General features: G+C 38.9%; 1 protein-coding gene across 2 annotated transcripts in view; it reads right to left on the bottom strand.

Annotated features, from left to right (window-relative positions):
- Positions 1 to 13,759, bottom strand: part of bach2b (BTB and CNC homology 1, basic leucine zipper transcription factor 2b) — a 230,259-nt gene extending 216,500 nt beyond the window's left edge. The window contains exon 1 of one of the 2 annotated variants that reach the window (XM_052025348.1): positions 13,449 to 13,759. The gene's annotated coding sequence lies outside the window, so the exon portion shown is untranslated. Of the gene's footprint in view, positions 1 to 13,397 lie in introns of both variants that reach the window. The other variant, XM_052025347.1, reaches the window with a different exon arrangement.
- Between the last annotated feature and the right edge of the window lie 2,303 nt (positions 13,760 to 16,062).

The following is a 16,062-nucleotide window of genomic DNA, read 5'->3' as shown; positions in this document are numbered from 1 at the left end:
TTGGCTGCTTCACCAAGGCAGCGAGAGGTATAGACAGAGTCCATGGAATGCAGGCTGATTTCCGTGATGTGCTGGGCTGCTGGGCTGTGTCCACAACTCTCTGCAGTTTCTTGCGGTCCTGGGCAGAGCAGTTGCCGTACGAAGCTGTGATGCATCTAGGGAGGATGTTTTCTATGGTACATGGGATATGTCCTAGAACCTTACAGATTTTGGAAGATAATAACCAGCATACATTATCTCCATAGAATGTGAAAAGTTATATCTCTTTAGAGGCACAAATTGCTTAGAATCCATGATGTAAAATAATGATTATCTGCCTTTCGGTCCCATTAATGTTTTCATTTTTTTCACTGTGCTAATTTCTCTTCAATGCAATGAAGATTGCATTGATCTAGGTCTAAATTAGAGGTCCCAATTTTATTGGGAGCATGTATGAGCTCTTAAGCGACATTGCAAATGGACCAATTTTTTACTTCTGGGCCTCCTTGCATTGAGCTGGATGATTCACTATATTGGTTACAAGCTGCCTCTCTATGATTGCATGTCCCAGATAGTATTCAGTGCTGGAATGCTCCAATTATGCTCCTACCATTGCATTCCAGCACATATAGCAAGGGGTGTCTTATGTGAATTAGCTAATCTTCAACACAATGATATGGACACTGTACCATTTTCCAACCATTACCTATAAATGATCAGGAAAGTGCCATGTGTGCTCTAATTTCGCAAATGAACTCTAGTCATAAAGCACAAACTTGGTTAAATTATCTGTTTAATATAGCATTATTTAAACTCTATGTTACTTAACATTTCCACATCCATTATTTAACTAACTTTAATAGGACAGTTAGGGCCAGACAAAAACATCAAACTAATGACTCAGTTCAGAATGTGAAAGGTTATATCACTTCAGAGGCACAAATTGCTTAGAATCCATGACATAAAATAACGATGAAGCTGTCAGTATTCACTGTCATAATGGAGAAAATCTGATACCAACTTTTAGAATATGCACATGCAGTTCAATATAGAACACTGAAATTTTTACTCACTGATTCTCTGCAAGTCCATAGGATGTGCTATTTTGCAAGTTTCTCCCAGGTAATCAACAGCAATCAGTAAACCAACAAGAACTTCAGATACTTACAATCTACTCCTATTGGAAAAGTCCCTGGAAATGCTATGCTTTATAGCAATAGGTCTCAGTGATATTTTAATAATGTACTAGCACATTTTCTGGCCCTAAGTAAAACATCTTGGGAGGCTGTCAAGTCCTCCAATAAAATTCAGCACATTTTAAATTAAGAAAATATTTTTAATTAATTTATGATTTTCTAATTTCTACTTTAAGCTCATGTGTATCCAGCAATTTTTACTTCATAATTGCCAGATTTTTGCTCTTTTTACCTCCTGAGTTGCCATCTGTAGACATTGTTCAATACAATCAAAAGCTAAGCCTGCTTTGTATCATTACTGCTACTGGATACCAGGGATCAGAGAGACCTGATGCCTGACCTCAAACAACATTGAGAAAGGTAAATACCATACAACAGTGTTTATTGGATCTATGTGAAACTTTCTTTGCTGTGAGCATCAAGTGCTATCACTTTGCCACAGACTATAAAATCCATGTCTATGTCTTCTTTAACTCAAATGCCTACCTCAGCTTAAAATCTACAGGGGCAATTGTTGATTTCAAACTCCCAAGGAGATACAAGATGCAATGGATTTTGTTTGTGCAGATGGAAGCAAATATTTTATTTCTGAGAGCAGAATTTAGGAATTGGTGGCAATTTTTATTCATTACTTTACAGTAAAATGTAAGGATTTATTAAGCCCCTGAATGCATCTTAAATATACTGTACCTTACCTGAGACATGTAAAGTAATTCTAACTGGTGCAGAGAGTTATGTACAAAAGTGTGTTTCTCAAATTTAAGTAGTTGAAATGGGAGCATAAAAAAGAGATCTGTAGATTGGAGAAAGTAATTCAAGTCAGCCTAGAAGTATAAAAAGTACATATTCACTGTTCTATTAATTATCTTCATAGCTTTCAGAAAAATTTACTTCAGTTTTATTTGAGTTTCTGCCTGTCATCCTGATCAAGATTCCATTTCCCAGATTCCCAGATTTCCATTTCCATTTTCAATGGGAAGTTCCATTTCCCAGAATTTTTACTAATGTCACCCTTTGACTAAAGGATGGAAAATGAAGAATAATAACACTTGAGTGGCAAACCCTTTGTTTTATTCTCTGTCCCTGCAAACTCTCTGCAAAGTGCCTTGGTTCCCTTTTGCAACTTACTATAATCAAGATCAGGAACTTTTGTTCCCAGAATATCACAGATGTGGATCCACTTTCACTTAATGACACAGCACACTGGAATTCTGAGAGAATGAACAACAGTAAGAATTAGAACCAGTAGTTGGCCATACAGCCCCTTATGGCAATTTGCCACTGAATAAGATCATGGCAGATATTTTGCATATGCTCTATCATTCCACCCCAATTATTTTATTAATATCATGCATTAATTTCTGATTCCTGTCTCCAAGTATTTTTAAGTAATTTATCATATATTTGCAAATTCTGGACTTTGCTTCATCTGTGCAATTGCAGTTCCAGACTTGATTCAAATTGACTATATGTGCAGGAAATGCCTAAAGACCAGATCAACTTCATAACCTGCCCTTTTTCCAGACTTGTCCATTAGTAATATGATTGAATATGACACCATTTCAGATTAGGACCACTTAGCATCTTATGGTGTTTATTTTCCTAAAAACAATAATCAATTTTAAAGTGATTGTAAAACACAACTAAACCAGGATCCCAGTCCAAGATTTAGTGTCAGGCTCATTGTCAAGGTTAAAGTTTACCTCCCATCATACTCAAATAATATCTTGCCTAAACATTAAGAATTTGATAAAATACCAGAGTTTCTGTAAATCTGAAATAAAAACAGAAAATGCCAGTCAAGCAGCATCTGCAGAGAGAGAAACAGAGATAATGTTTCACGTTCATGTGAGACATTCACATGAGACGTTCATGTGACCTATCATCTGAGATTTTTCAAAATTTTCTGCTTTTTATATACAGTATGACTTCTCAAAATTGCATGGACCTTACCATTTAATAAGTACCATACCTTTAATCTCAAAGAAGGTTATTTGCATTATTTTACAAAGATGGCATAGTTCCAGACCTTTAATTGCTAAACTGACCAGAGCTCTCAAAATTCAAAGGTTATTTAATTAAGAGGTACTGTGAGAATCTGAGAATAGGAAGAATGACCTTTATTAAATGATAAACAAGCATATAGGTTTTCATAGATTATAAGCAATTTTGTCTTTATTAATAGAGACTACAAAACAGAACCTTAAGCACAGAAACAAAAATAAATTATGTAAGCAATCTTCTGAAAAGAAAGTCTCAAAAATAGATCAACAACCACGCACCAATATTCAATGTCACAACACACAGGTACTTGAGGAGTTAATCACTTAACAATCCTGCTCGGTTTCAGAAGTGGAGGATGAAAGAAATATTGCCTAGAAAATTACCCATATACCTCTCTGTTGATAGTGCTATGCATACTTACAGTATATAGTAGCATGAGTGCACTGTGGTCTATCTCAAATTTATATACTATTAATCAAATCCTAAGTACTGAACCATTAGACAGTGTCTGAATATCTATGGTTAGGTATTCAAATTCTCTCTGAAAATTGAAATTTTATTTGGCTGTTTCTGATATATAGTTTTGGTTTATTAATTGCTATAACAACCCATCTGAATAAGTATTAGAATGACTCACACAACCGATTCTTGGATTGAGGGGAGTGTTAGATTGGCCTCGGCTCACTGGAGATTAGGAAAATTGGTGGTGATCTCATTGACACACAAGATTTTGAGAGAGGTTAGCCTGAGAAGTTGCTTCCTCTATCAGTAGAGTCCAGAACTAGAGCACAACACCTCAGCATTAGGGATCAGACATTTACAAATGAGAAGAAATTCCTTTATCCAGAGCGTTTTTGTTTAAATCTCCACCTCACTGGATCGTGAGTGTTCAGACAGAGTATATTCAAGCCTGAGACTGACAGATTTCTCAGACACTGAAGGTATCAGTAGAAATGTGGATTAAACAGAAAAGTGAACTTAGCAAAGGCATGGTATCACTTATGATCTTATGGAATGGCAGAGCGGGTTTGAAGGGCTATGTAGCCCACCCGTTCCTGTTTCTTACATTCCTATGTATTGCAATCCTGAAAAGCATTTTCATGAGAAGTAATCAATCCCAATTGGATTTTTAATCCTCACCAACAATTTTTCCAAATAATTCAACAAAAAGATTTATTCCACACTCAGCTCAAAGTGGACTCACAAACATTGAATATTATTGAAAGGAAACGGCTTTAAATTCCCCTGCAAAAGCATCTAAAGCCAATGAGTGGTAATAAATAGCTTTGTCACGAGAGGCATGACTGTAATTCAGTCTTATGATCTTAGCTATTTAGACAGTAGTTGACCGAACCTGGTTTTCCCACACACACTTTAATTTCTCAGAATCCACCTGCAGCTTCCCCAGCAAAATTGAATTTATTCACTTCACTGAAGGCAATGTTCAGATAACAAGCAATGCTTTGAAAAAAATGACAACTGATATTTCAATGTATTCAGGATACAGAATACCACTACAAATGCATAAATGCAATATGGACGAGATAAGCTCAGATGAAATGTGTGGCTTGCAGAAAGAGAAGCTGGTGAACCTGTTTCTTTGTCAGACTAAAATATCTGCTGGTATATTTTGAAAGGGCTTCTTTTATATTGACTAGAATGGAGTAGCTCACAGTGCAACATTTAAATAAATCTGCCAATTATTTTTAGCCAGGCTCCTGCTCCTGAACAGAAGACTTGCTCAGAAGCATAATTCATGGTTTCTATTTTCTATAAAATTTTCCAAAAATGTGTTCTCTCTTATTTCCATCGCTGCCACCACGTAATATTAAAAATCAAAAACAACATAAGTAATTTTTAGTGTGTGATCACAGTCAGGAATGCGTCTGGTAATTGAAAGATTCCACTTACTAAATTAGCCATTTTGCTCAAATATAAAACTCAGGCCTTGAATTTGCTAGACTGAGGTATTTCTTAGCCTACACCATTACACACGTATTTTCTCTCAACTGTCAGCTTATATAATTTTGCATCACAATTTGTTTTAAGTACAAGTTGATAGCAGTGCCACAACTTCAACAGTATACCAGGGACCTAAGTGAAACATGGAATGAATAATCTACCTCATTAACCAAAGAGAATTAAAGATTCTAATGAACAAAAAAAGACAGTGAACAAAATAGTGAGAATTAGTGTCAAACCAAGTACTGAAGAAGCTATGAAGAAAGAGAAAGAAAGATTGTGCAAACAAGAAAAATGAACTGAAATGGAAGTTTAGAAAAAAATGGTTATCTTTTAAAACATCTCCAAAGAACAATTTACCGCCTGCAAGAAGTCTTCATAGTTTCAATTGTTCCTTTCTGGGCTGGAGAAGTTGAGCAGCATTACAGAGAAAAAAAAACGTCATCATATAGTGGGTGCTATCCTGTTGAGTACCAGCCTAAATTTAATTCACAAAGAATGCATATGGGTAGCAATTTCTTGAAATTAGGGAGTTGCCATCTTTTAGATGCTAATAAACTATCAAGCATATTGAGGTCATTCATAACTTATTCTGTATTTATTTTTCAGTGCAAATTGTTGAGCAGTTTACATACTGATAACAATGTGACCATTAAACTTGCCAGAAATTTTCATCACTTGTGTTGCCTCTCTTGTGCCATGTACTTTAATATCCTCCATTTCTATCTTCCCCAGTGTCACAGAGATAATTTGTCTTGCCTGCCAGATGGTCCCCCAGGAACTAAAGTTATCCTTTAGCTTAAGGACTCTGAGAAAATGACACACTGCCATGCAACTATGTACTTAATGACCATATCAGGATGTTCTTCTATTCCTTTCTCCTTTATCTAGTTTCTCTTTGAATGTTACTTGCTATTCCCTTTACTACTTCCTGTGGTACTAAATTTCACCTTCTAGCCACCCTCTATGTTGCATGGTTTCTCCTGAACTTATTTTTGGATTTACCAATGCCTAGTTTATATTTTCGGTTCCTATTCTGCTATCACCTGTAAGTGAAAATATCATCTGTGTATCAATCTGATCAAACAAGAGGAAGATTTTTTTATATGAGAAGAGAGCCCTGGCCTATTTAATATTACTCTGAATGTCTGAATATCTGCTTTGGTCTCTCATGTCAATGACAAGATAACCCCTTAGAACCCATCAAAATAATTTGATTTTAGAGCAGTGAGAGCACTTTAAAGCACTTCAAATAGTTAATTTTTGGTTACATTTTACAATCTTTTAATCTAAATAAACTAAAATGTATTAAGGCACACTTAGGATGACTTGGAAATTAAGATTAGCTGTTGTGAATATGTTAAAGGAAGTCATGTTTGACAAATTTAATTGGAGTTCTTCAAGAAACTAATAGGAGTGTGATAAGGGAGAAGAGAAGATGCTGTACACATGCAATTTCTAAAAGCAATGGAACATATTGATAACATTTTTAAAAAAAGACATTAAAGGGAAAGCATCAGCTTGGAGATGGAATTGGTCAAAGAACAGAGAACAGCTCATAGTTGGTAATGGGTGACAGTTGGACTTGTGAGGTGTGCTCAGTAGAGTCCTCCAGGATTCTACATTAGAACCATCACTACCTTCAGAGTTACATGAAGAACTGTACAATAATGACTGTAACTAAATTTTATATGCAGAGTATGTTTTAAAGAAGCTCAATGACTTTGAGAGTGATACCCTGAAGAACTGTACAATAATGACTGTAACTAAATTTTATATGCAGAGTATGTTTTAAAGAAGCTCAATGACTTTGAGAGTGATACCCTGACTGTACCAATCTACAACCTTATTAAGCAGCATCTATCGTTATTTTAATAATTAAAAAGAATTATAAAGTTGAATTAAATTTTTAAAAAAAGATTATTTTCTTAGTAATCAAAGAGAAACTTACGGGACCCAAATTCACTATGCTGCTTGCACCAATGATCAAGGCCAAGGAAAGTTTTTGGTCCTGAAGAGGTACAAGTGGAAATCAATTTAACCAAAATGACTAGTTGTTTCATTCTGGAAAGTTTGCTGAATATCAGTTTAATACAAATAAAAGGAGACATGAGACAACACAACTCTTCCAATAAACCAGAATGCTTATTCCTGAATTCAAAAATATAAAATCTGACTATCCTCAGAGGTAGCCGTCTGAAGTCTGAATCTCATATGTCACAAGTTGTGCACTTTGTTGGTTGAATTAAGTTCTTCTTTGTTCAATAAGTTACAGAGCTGGTCACAGAATCTACAGTTCTGTCATCTCACACACACCATTGCTGCTGTTAGAATATTGCAAGTAAGCAGCTCATACCAATCTATAATTGTGCCATGATGAGAGAGGTGTCAATTATTTGCCTTAATAAATTCCATAGAAGTCCAAGAAGCCATACTGACAATTGCCATTTGCTTGTTCTACAGTAAGGTTAAATTTCTGCACATATTAAATGTTAATTCCAATGTTCCAAAGCCCCATTATAAGGATCATAAAGGTACAAAAACCACTGAAGCTGAATTGAAATCTTTGGAGTCCCGAGTTCATAGCTCCCTGGAAGTGGCAACACCAATAGTTTGGGTGGTAAAGGAGGCAGATTAAATGCTTGCCTTCATCAGTCCAGGCACTGAGTATAAGAGTCAGGAAGATATGTTACAGCTGTACAAAACCTTGGTTAGGCCATATTTGGAGTATTATGTGCAGTTCTGGTCACCCCATTACAGGAAGGATATGGAGGCTTCGGAGAGGGTGCAGAAGAGGTTCACCAGGACGCTGCCTGTATTAGACAGTATTAGCTATAAGGAGAGGTTGGACAAACTTGGATTGTTTTCTCTGGAGACTCAGATGCTGATGACAGAAGTTTATAAAACTATGAGAGGCATCAATAGGGTAGATAGTCAGAGTCTTTTTCCCAGGGTAGAAATTTCCCAGCTTTAAGGTGAGAGGGGGAAAGTTTAAAGGAGATGTGCAAGGCAAGTTTTTATTTTATACAGAGAGTGGTAGGTGCCTGGAACACACTGCCAGTGATGGTGGTGGAAGCAGATACAGTAGGTACATTTAAGAGGGATACAAACAGGCACATGAACATGCGGGGAATGGGGGGGATATGGATTATGTGCAGGCAGATGTTACTGTACTGTTCTATGTTCCACGTTCTAACAGGGTCACATCAGTACAGAGCGGCAAGCTAAAAAGCTACATGTTTAACTTGTTTATCTTGGAGATCAAGTAGTATTTACCAAGAGCTTTCCTTTGGAAGATGAAATGTATACATTATAAAGTACCCAATAAGATGGATTATAAAACAAAGATGACTTTTGTTTATACAATAGGTTTAAAAATCATAAGATATTACAATTGCCAATTCCAGCTGTACACATTTCTGGAAGTATCACCGTATAACCTCCTGCCACCAAATAATCTGTCCCTTCCCATTTCTTGTAGTTTCAAAACTAATGAAATGTCTCCAAAGAAAATGAGAAACATACATATTTTTGGCCAGCATCCTCCTCCAAGGTTATCTGCAGTGACATTGAATGATTAATCTTTAGACCCTGATAACCCCAGAACAGTCTTGAAGCTTAACAACATGTCCAAAGTCAAAACTGGACATCTGTTAAAAGGGGGACCACATGCATGAATGAACAGGTAAGGTTTGAGAAGAATGTTTAAGGCAGAGGCAAAACAAGGCAGTAGATAGAGAAGCAAGCTTTGCTAATGGAAAGCATTGAAGGGAAGAAGCCAGACAAAATCATGTGAGCTGGTAAACTGAAGGGAGGGGTTAAAATGACTTGTATTTATACAAAGACTTTCAAGATCTTGGGATATCACACAACACATTTTTCAGGTAATGAACTTCTTTTGAGGTGTATTCCCTGGAAACAAAACCACCAATTTACATACTTTAAGGCGGTATAAACAGCAATCAGTCTTAGTGATAGTTGAGGGATTGGTATTAGCTATAACACTGGGTAAAAAATACCCATTCTTCCTCAAGATTCATCTGGCACATGGAAAGCCCTATTTTAAATACCGCAGGTATCAACATAGCACTCCTTCAAACTGCACTTGAATGCCAGTTGCTAAAATGGGCACTGAACCCATAACTTTCTATTATATAGAGAAGCTAGGATTCTATCGATGAGCTCACAATATACAAGTTGATGGTTGAATGCTCTTTGCAAATTCTGTGTTTACGTTTGGTCACTTTTCTGCACGTCATCCAACTCGTGTTAAATATATTCACAAAGAACGAGTTACTGCGGAAGGTATGATACGTAACATATTTACGTTGGATTTTATATAGCACCCTTTAGGGGTTCAATGGATTAGCAGATAATTTTACAGGAATTATCATGGATGTCATATTGTTTGAATATGTTAATGTTTCCTTAACTAATCTTTTCTTTAATTTTACTTGAAATGAGACAAAGGAAGCTAAGTGCACCGTCATTTTAATTAAACCAGAATACGAAGTCAAGGCTATGGGGTCTAAGAAGACTGCCACAAGTCGCAAATTATGTGCTGATTTTATCTAGTCAACGTTAACTTTGAGCTTATTGACGTTGCTCTAATATTTTCCAACATCTCACCAGCAAGTGATGGTGATGCGACCAAGCGTTTCATCACAATGTTATCAGTAACAACAACGCTGATGAGTCATCCATTGGTTACACAGCGACGGAAATCAGAAATAAGCTCCGACGTCCTCCGTCCTGTGCAGTCGTGGATTTATTTATTATTTCTGCTGGCAACTTGTCTATCTGCAGCCAGTCACTGGGCAATGCTGCGCTCGGCTCCGAACGCTGCCAACAATGACCGCACCAGCTCTGCACACAGCGTTCCTTCTGCCCGCTCATCAATCAGCCCAGCGGCTCCGCCCAGCTCACGCTGAATGGTTGAAATGGGCAGGTTGGAAGGCTACTGCCGCTTGCAAGTGGCGGCAGCCGTTTGTCAATCAGAGCGGCACGGTGCCCGGCGAGTGGGTTGCGATGATTCAGTGCTGTGGGGTGAAAGGAGGTGGGACTGGCGTCACGTTTTGGTTTGTGCGCAGGTGAGTCAGCAGCAGAAGTGCAGGGTTTGCTTAAAGTGCTGACGCGCGGTCACCACACACACACACACACACACACACGAGCATCTCGCATAGCGCACAAATAACAGGCACACCAACGCAATTCTGCTGGCAACCAGCAGTCCGCTTTTAACTAGAGTTTTGTGTAATTACTTTAAACCCACAAATTAGTAAACGATACGACCAAATTACTAAAAGGCGATTAGCGGCTTCCTTGCTATGCATCTATTTTGTTTCATACGTTTACTATTTTACTACTATTATTTACATGCAGGGATCTTCAAGTATCCGCTTGGGTTATCCTAACGCTAATCATGTGTATAAATAACTTTGAAGATGATTTTTCATTGCTGATGATGGGGGCAAGTCTAAAACAATGCATAGCTCCTGGCAATCCAACAAACTCACAAGGCGTGGATTTAAGTCAAAGGAAAAATCTTTATGGAAATGAAAAACATACTTTCAGGTTATTGTCGACTTTACCATAAAAATGCACAATCAGTTATTTACATTTTATATGATAGGCCTACATTCCGCAAGCTTCCTGAATTTCCTATTAAAATCTATAATTTTTCAGAAATTTCTACCTGATATTTGTTTTGCACCATCTTGAAGTGGAAACGTAATTTAAAAAATCACACATTAAAAGCATTTTCCTTTGAGTTCCAAAAGACATTCTATGTCCCAGCTCTGCTTTTGAAAGGGACTTTAAGTTACATTATACAGGAGTGGTAAGTAGAGAATTATGTTGTTGGGCATCACTGAGTAGGAGTAGAATAATAAAGAAAATATGCTGACATTTTGAAAGAATAACGTAAAGTACTAAAGGCACGAGATAGGTCAATTACAAAGAGAGAAACATAGGTTTAGGTTGCGAGTGGGCGAGATCATCAGAAATGTCATCCTGAAGAATCTTTCCCAAGATGATCTGCTGCATTGAAAAAAAAACTCAGATTGCATGTGCTATCTTGTGGTGTTGCCCAATATTTTTGAAAATAGCTGGTAATGCTTCACAAATATTCAATCATGGCCATAAGGCAGAACCAATGATTTCTTAGGATTCTGTAAGATAAACTGAATTCCAGCCGACTGTAAGCCTTCCATTTAATATTTTTTAAAAGTCTATTAGCCTAATGAAATATAGGAGGAGAATGCTATTATTTTTATTTTATTTAATAGTAGTATACTTTATGACTTGGATTATGTTTTTAAAACAACCGAGGTCAATCAATGGATATTTTGGGATCGAAGTATTAACATAGAACATTATTTAAATCTAGTTACCCCGTTCTGAATCTTTACATCACGTTTCGGAAACGTTAGGAGCAGGTTGCTGATGTTCTTAAGCTTTAGATCACATGATCAATAAAACCCATTCATTTACATTACCTCATCTTTTATGTGCCTTATGGGGAGAATAAATTTCCTTTACTGGTATATTTTATGAATTTTGACACAGGACACGAAACATATCAGCTAAGTTTTTGCAGTGTATTTGAGTAAGTACTGCAGTGTATTTTGGACATTTAGGTGTGTTACCTCAGTCTTCTATGTTTAAACTGTATCAAAATCTTACTAGTTATCTCAGATAGAGAGTAGTTTCTGAGAACATGGCCGTGCTGGATCTATCCTGCAATACTGGGAGCGCAGCCAAGACCACGAAGAAAGCTAGGACTCTAAACAATCTTGCACACTCTAAATATTGCCCGAAGTCCCACTGACTTTTCCCAATACCTCCTAATTATACAACAGAACACATAAAACGCTTTTCCTTGTAAAAAATGTTATTTATTTAAAATTATACAACTTCGAAATTGTATATAAATATTAACTAAGCCTCATCTGAAATATAGTTGGGTAGCGGCAAAATGACAGGCATCAGGTCATTTACACATCGCTATTTCTTATCAATGTGGCCCTAGTATGCACCACAAGGGTGCATAAACAAGACTACGGCGAAAGGCGCGTTCCTTTGTCAGAACTGCGTATTGCATTCAACATAAGCTATACTCAGTGCATGAACATAGTCGTTAAAAATCCATAAATTAAAATCCCCTCTATTATATCGATCAATAGAACTGCGACATATTCTGGAAAAAAATACATAGTCCATATCCCAAATTTCATCTTTAAACCACTGCTCCGGCTTCATGCTTAGATTTCGTCATTGTTAAAGAGCACATGCAAAAACAATATCCACGATATTTGCTCAAGCTGGTGATTTTAAGAGCGAAACAAGCTCCACCTCGAACAGCATTTGGAGAAACCCCGGCATTTTTCAAGATAGTCCAAGTTGTAACTTCAAAATAGAAAGCACGCAAGCTGCTAGCCAGAGCGCTCTGAAATTAACTCGGTCGCGTACTCAGCGCTACATTTTTCATTGACAAAATGGGACACTACTTGGGCTACCATTTTTCGGACGAGGTCAATCTTCTAATAATACAAACTGAATTGATTTGGTATTCTCAGACCCTACTCTGTTCAAAAGTATGCAAATGTAATCAGTTTGCTGCAATAGACAATATTTCTTGTGTAAACAAGATCATAATTGTATTTAGACCCCCGAATACGTTCATGCATTGTCACAACTACTGCATTTTAGGGCATATTAGTTGCATGCTGCAGGCACCCACAATAAAAAAACATGAAAACATACTGGATATCAATCCAGAACTGCACAAAGAAACTGTGAACACTATCCAGTTGTTGCCAGTTCCAAACATATTATGTATGCAGAAACATGTAAAATCTTTGCATGTTCATAACACACTGTTAAACTGTGTGTCTTTACAACAATCAACTGGCTGTTAAACTATTAACATGCAAAACATAAGCAGATCCATGCTGAATGCATTATGTCAAGCAGAATCCTGAGTGAGATGCCAAGGCTAGGAGGCGGCAAGCTGTAAGGCTTTTCGCTGCTGCTTTTTAGAGCTCGGTCAAGGCCTCGGCTCGGACTGAGTTCCAATTCTACTCAGCGTGTCCGCATCGTGACAGCTCGAACTAAAAATCATCAACCATGCTTGTCAGTCCGGCTGTTATGCCTCCTGTCTTTCTGCAGCAAATCACATCGGAACAGCCACTTGTATCACGGAGGTGATGTACACTCCCCCCTTCGAAAAAAATAAACAGATTGCATTCTCCTTACCCTGGTAACTTTCGACTATGTTCAAGGCAGCTCCAAGTTCAAAACAAATACCTCATGATTCTGTGCGCCAAGAGGCTTTCCAAAAGGAGCCCGGCCACCGGCGGAGGGAGCTGAGTTGAGCTGAGCTGAATCGGCGTGGCTGCTGGGTTGTTTTGAGTATGTGGGAGAGAGAGGGGAGCGTGTTTGAGTTATGTTTTCCAATGCGCCAGTTGCCTCTCTCTCTCTCTCTCTCTCTCTTGCTCGCTCGCTCCACAACGTGGAGATGAAGCGCTTGCAATCTGCCACCGCACACAGACAGTGCACGGAGCAAGCCGCCCTCCCTGCGCCGTGCAGCAGCGCCGCCTCTCCTCCTCCACCCTCGCTCCTTCACTCACTCTCACTTGGTTTCATTTTTTGTTGACATTCAGCAGCCGCTGACGTTCTCGCTGACGCACGCGCCGCCGCAAAACTTCGGGGACGCTCCAGGGCTCGGCTCGCGAGTGAGAGCGCGCACCCCGCCCCCCGCGCGCGCGCACGCGCGCGCAGGAGCCCCGCCCATCTCCTCTTCCCCCCCCTCCACCCCCTTCCCCCCCCCCCCCACCCTTTGCAGCCCATCGCACACAACGCCCAGCAACCCCCACCCCCTCCCCTCCCCATCTCGGCGCGCGCCCGCCCGCCCGCTCGCGCTGATTCTCAGCGCCGGGGTGAACGAACTGCGCATGCTCGCATTCCGCTCCGCTTCATTGGGATTCCATCAGTCGCGCTGCCTTCTGCTGCGGCGCATGTGCGAGGATGGATTTTTTTTCCCCCCGTCTTTCGCTCGCGCGCGCGCGCGCGGGGTGGGGGGGGCGAGCATGCGCGCGCGCACGCGCCTGGTTGGGTTTGGAGACGCGGAGCGGTTGGTGCGGTTCATCGCGATTGACAGCCCACCAACCCCCCCCCAGAGCCCCCCCACCCCCCCCCCGAGAGCCCCTCCACCACCCCCCCTCCACCACTACCCCCCCCCGAGCCAGTCTCACTTACTAAAGCGCGATTCACAAACTGTTGAGGGGTGATAGGCATCATGCGATTTTTGTAACTGCAAGGAATGTAGTCTGAAGATCAAATCTGGAAATTCCGATTCTGAGTATTTGTCCTGTGATATATAAATGGAATAATCAATAATATCACTGTCCTCGGGAGTTCCAATACATTAAGTTTGCATTGAAAACCTATTGTTGTTGCTATCAGTTGAAAGCTGCTCCTGTGAAAGCATTCTTTGCATTTCAGCGAGATAAGGAACAAAAAGAAATACAATCAGGATGTTTCACAATGAGATTTACTTGCACTGGTCCCATACGCAGCAACGTGATAAAGGATGGTCTGAGGTACCAGATTCTTAAGCACTATCAATTTTCTGGCAGAATTGGTGCAATCGGTGCATTTTTAAAAAATAAAATGTTTCCCAAAGCCAAGTTGAGGACAATAATTAGCACTGAAGGAAATCGTGTATAGAATTGTGTCCGGTGTTTTGCAGCCAATATAGGATACGTTTTCTAATAAAATGAAGTACTGGTTGGCGAAATCAAGAATATCAGTTGTGATTAAACGACTGAACGAGATGCTGTGACTGAGATCTTGATTATTTTGCCACAGTCCTCAGCCAGCGGCAATGTTTGGCTTGAGTTGATGAAGGCGTGGCATTTCAAATGTTGCATGGGAGCAGTCTTAATAAAACTTGAAAATATCTTAAAGGTAAATGAAATTCCTCGTCTAGATTCGAGGATAATTAAATTCTTAAAGTGGAGATGAGGTTATCCTCCTCTTTGACCCCCATGTGACCTTTACAGTGGAAAATGTTACAACGTACAATGCGGGGTACGTTTAATGTCAAGAAAACATCGCTTCATTCACGGTACCCACACTATGGTTTGTGTGTGGTTACCTGGCAGATGTCGGCATGCATATAATTTTGAAGAAACGGCAAGATTTATGCCGCACAGAAAAGTGCAAAAAAACTTTTCATGTAAACTCTAAGGATTCGATAAACTATTAATCGGGGAACTGTAAAGGTAAAACGAAAATCCATATGTTACAACATTTGCAGTTTACGTCGCTGTAAGGTTAAAATAATCTCTGATAACTGTAACAAATTACGTTATGAATGCGAAGTGTTGCTTCTACTCCTTCCCAATGGTTTGGCTGGTTAAGGCTGTGTGCAACTGAGCCACATGAACCAAAAGATCTCAGATTTATTCATCCCTGACTGTCCAGTGTTAACTTATACCATCCAGTGAGAAGTCGAATCAGAAAAGTAAAGGAGTACAAGATGATTCTGAGATGCTTCTAATCGCTCTTCAGCAATTCCTAGTAAATATAAATATATGGGGATATAATGAGAATAGATTTAATCAATGGTTTGGGGAGAGGAGGGCAGCTATGAAGATTTTTTTTAAAGGAAAGATATATTACCTCCTCTTTATCTTTAGCCAGTTTGAATTATGTTCAGCATTCATAGTTTAATTTGAAACAGTGTTTAGGATTAAATATCCCATTTCTTTTCACGTCAGCCTTTGTGCACAGAGTTCCTTATCAATTGCCTATTTCAAGACAGAAGAGTTCATGCTTCATTAATTCTTCCTCATAACTCAGTCTTCTAACATCTTTGACCAGCCTTATAACCCTTCACTACACACCTTCCAGGAAT

The sequence above is a fragment of the Pristis pectinata genome, chromosome 10 (genome assembly GCF_009764475.1).
Source record: "Pristis pectinata isolate sPriPec2 chromosome 10, sPriPec2.1.pri, whole genome shotgun sequence".
Lineage (NCBI taxonomy): Eukaryota > Metazoa > Chordata > Chondrichthyes > Rhinopristiformes > Pristidae > Pristis > Pristis pectinata.
This window is presented reverse-complemented; position numbering and strand designations above follow the sequence as displayed.